Genomic DNA, 4232 nt, shown 5'->3' on the forward strand with positions numbered 1-4232 from the left:
GGTGAGGCTGTGCAAACCCAGACTCTTCTCCTAACCACCTGAGCATTGGTTTATGTAAGTTATCACCACTGAAATCCTAAATCTGAGAGGTACCACCTCTCAGATTGTTGTTGTTCTAACCACCTGAGCATTGGTTTATGTAAGTTATCACCACTGAAATCCTAAATCTGAGAGGCAGACAAATCTGGGCTCAATATAATTGCTAAAATTGATCTAAAGTTATAGTAATTATACGAATTATTTTTAAACGATCGATCCCTCTTTTAGGTCAGGTCTGTTTAGCAGTTGGAGGAAAAAATAACAGGGGATTTGAAAACCTGAGTCCCAATGTCTCCTAAGGGACCAGTGTGCTATGAGAAAGCACCCTCTCCATGGATGCTTCCAGACTGCATACAAGGAAAATGCCAAAGAAACTTCTCAAGCTTTCAGGATGAGTAGCCATCATTCACAAAGTGTAATTATATGTTTACTTCATGGAATCTAAGCTTTGTAAGAGCAGAATCATGTTATTTGTTTGCTTTATCTTTAGCTCCTATCATACAGTGGCATGTGATATGTGTTGTTAACAGAGTGATTGTCATTTAGAAGAATCCACAGACCAAACTAGTTAAAAATAAAAGGAGATTTTTTCTTCCAAGTTTTTATTTAAATTCATCAGTTAATATACAGTGTAATACCACCTCTGGGTGTAAGATCCAACAATTCATCACCTACACAAAACACCCAGTGCCCATCACAACAAGTGCCCTGCTTAATACCCATCACTCATTTAACCAACCTCCTGCAACAACCCTCAGTTTGTTCTCTAGTTAGGTGTCTCTTTTTTGGTTTCTCTATCTCTCTTTTCCCCCCATGTTCATTTGTATTGTTTCTTAAATTCCACGTATGAGTGAAATCATATGGTATTTGTCTTTTTCTAATTTTGCTTAGCATAATGCATTCTAGCACTATACACATTGTTGCAAATGGCAAGATTTCATTCTGTTTGATGGCTGAGTAATGTTCCATTGAATATATATATACCACCTCTTCTTTATCCAGTCATCAGTCTATAGACATTTGGGCTCTTTCCATAATTTGGCTGTTGTTGATAATGCTGCTATAAACATCGGGGTGCATGTATCCTTTTAAATCAGTAGTTTTGTATCCTTTGGGTAAATACCTAGTAGTGCAATTGCTAGATCATAGGGTGGTTCTATTTTTAATTTTTTGAGGCAGCTCCACACTAGTTTCCAGAGTGGCTGTACCATTTGCATTCCTACCAACAATGTAAGAGGGTTCCCCTTTCTCTGCTTCCTACCCAACACCTAATGTTTCCATGTTGTTAACTTTAGCCAGGTGTGAAGGGATATCTCATTGTAGTTTCATTTTTATTTCCCTGATGATGAGTGATGTTGAGCATCTTTTCATGTGTCTGTTCACCATTTGGATATCTCCTTTGGAAAAATGTCAGTTCACGTCTTTTGCCCATTTCTTAACTGGGTTACTTATTTTTTTGGATATTGAGCTTGACAAGTTCTTTATGGATTTTGGATACTAACCCTGTATTGGATATGTAATTTGCAAATATCTTCCCCCATTCTGAAGGTTGCCTTTTAGTTTTGTTGATTGTTTCCTTGTTGTGCAGAAACTTTTTATCTTGATGAAATTCCAATAGTTCATTTTTGCTTGTATTTCCTTTGCTTCTGGAGATGTGTCTAGTAAGAAGTTGCTATGGCTGATGTCAGAGAAGTTGCTTCCTGTTCTTATCTCAAAGTTAGGTCTTTTATCCATTTTGAATACACTTTTGTGTATGGTGTAAGAAAGTGGTCCAGTTTCATTCTTCTGCATGTCGCTGCCCAGTTTTCCCAGGATCATGTGTTGAGGACACTGTCTTTTCTCCATTGGATATTCTTTACTGCTTTGTTGAAGATTAGTTGACATATAGTTGTGGGTCAATTTCTGGGTTTGCTGTTCTTTTGCATTGGTCTCTATATCTGTTTTTGTGCCAGTACCAGACTGTCTGTCTTGATGACTACAGCTTTGTAAATATGGCTTGAAGTCCAGAATTGTAATGCCTCCAGCTTTGCTTTGTTTTTTCAAGATTGCTTTGGCTATTTGGGGTCTTTTATGGTCCCTTTTTAGGATTGTTTGTTGTAGCTCTTTGAAAAATGCTGGTGGTATTTCGATAGGGATTGCATTAAATGTGTACATTGCTTTGGGGACTATAGACATTTTAACAATATTTATTCTTTCAACCAATGAGCATGGAATCTTTTCCATTTCTTTGTGTCATCTTCAATTTAAAGTAAAAGGAAATTTTACTTTTAATGTAGTCTCTTATTATTTAGTCTCTTTGTATTCGTCCTGTAGCTTGTATTATATATGTATCTATAAATATATAAAGACTATATATCCTCTTGATTCTATTTCTGTTATATATGTATGTATATACTATACAACTAATAATAACCAATGTATTGATTCTGTTTTCATTATATGCATATGTAGCAAATATCTGGGTCCCTGTGAACCAATCAAATTGACCCATCACATCCTTCTTTCTAGTGTGGAGCTATTAAGAACTAAGGGGGGAAAAAGAGGGAAGAAAAATGAGGCTATTACAAACAAAAAGTAAATGGCAACCAAAAAAAAATAAAAAGTGAAAAAATGAAGTTGATATGATGGCAGATATGATGGAAATATGAACAAAAGGTGTAACTTCACGATTCACAAAAGAGAAAACTCAAATGGCCAATAAGCATAATAACTGACACTCATTTCACTTTTAATGAGGAAAATGCAATAACAGAACATTTTATTGGATTCAGCAAACCTTGGGAAGTATGTGCACTAGCAGAAACATTCCTATGCTGCTATTTGTACTATAACCTGTACATCAGCTTCAGACATGTAAACAGTACTGTAAATTATGTTTGGGTGCAGCCATACATTGTAAGATTTTCAGAACAATTTCCCTAGAAAGAACGAGGCTAACACCCTAGGATCAGAGGATGCTAACTGGACATATATATAGACCAGGACGGGTGCCTCATACTTAGAACAGTCTGTGGTCAGAGTGCCTTTCAGTAATATAAGTTTTACATTTTACTTTGTGGATCCTTAGTGCCTGCCACCAGTAGAGACTAATTTAGAGGTGCCACTGCGACAATGTAACCCTTCTGCTTTGACAAGATCACCCCCTGCCACGTCATGAGATTAAAAGTCACTTTAATAAGAAGCTACATTATTAAAATGACTCATTACCATCATAGTAGTCCTAAATACGGGTGAGAAACTTTTAGTGATATGACAGAGTCTTCTCATTGAAATATGAATAATTTAGAAATGTGTGAGACTTGGGAAAGTTGAAATGGAGTGCAAGAATAATGTTTTTAGAACTGTGAATAGAAACATTTTGGCATAGAAGTGTATAGGGAGGGGGTGTATACAGGTGGGGAAGTGCATAGGGAAAGTACCTCTTAGTACAAATGTAAAGAACGTTTTATCTTTTTCAGGCCACAGGGATTCATAATCTTTTTAAATATAAGCTGAGACAACAGAGCAGAAGAGATGAGATTTCCTGGCGTCCTAGGGACAGATAAGGACAAGGGAGGGTATGACAAAAGTTTCCGCAAGCCTTCCTGACACTGCTGTGTCTCCACGTCCTACAGCAGACATCTTCAGAATTAGTTCCAAGTTTTCAAATTTTTGATGATTATATTTTATCACGTTGTAGCATGGAAGCCAGAATTTACTTACTAGTATTTCTTGTTCACCAGTTTGTACTTTTTTTTTTTTTTTCACGTCAGACAGGTAATGGCGTGAGGTCACGTAACAAGGTTTAAGGGAGGCACATGTCACACAATGGCGTGAACACGCAATCATCATGCTTATGAACTACAAAAGGATCTGTACTATTTTCATTAGTACTTTCACTTCACTTTTTTCACACACACACACACACACACACACACAAACATACACACACAAGCTTTTGCTAAAACTAAAAGGGAAATGAAGGAATACAGCATTAATTGACCCATTCAACTCTGGAGATCAACACTTATTTTAAATATAAATAAGTATTTTATTATAAGTACCAATTAAAATAAATAATGTTCAATAAAATTGAATAAATAAATTCAAATAAATAAAATGTTCAATCCTATTTAATTGGTGTTAATTAGCTACCCATCGTATGAATGTAGAAATGGTGCCATATCTTATTTGCAATATTATTGTGACGTCTG

General features: G+C 35.9%; 1 non-coding gene across 1 annotated transcript; it reads right to left on the minus strand.

Annotated features, from left to right (window-relative positions):
- Nucleotides 1–3785: 3785 nt before the first annotated feature.
- On the minus strand, nucleotides 3786–3891 carry LOC122492533. Its single transcript, XR_006299705.1, has one exon. It is a non-coding gene; the product is annotated as a small nucleolar RNA U13 (small nucleolar RNA).
- Between the last annotated feature and the right edge of the window lie 341 nt (nucleotides 3892–4232).

The sequence above is a fragment of the Prionailurus bengalensis genome, chromosome C2 (assembly GCF_016509475.1).
Source record: "Prionailurus bengalensis isolate Pbe53 chromosome C2, Fcat_Pben_1.1_paternal_pri, whole genome shotgun sequence".
Classification (NCBI taxonomy): Eukaryota; Metazoa; Chordata; class Mammalia; order Carnivora; family Felidae; genus Prionailurus; species Prionailurus bengalensis.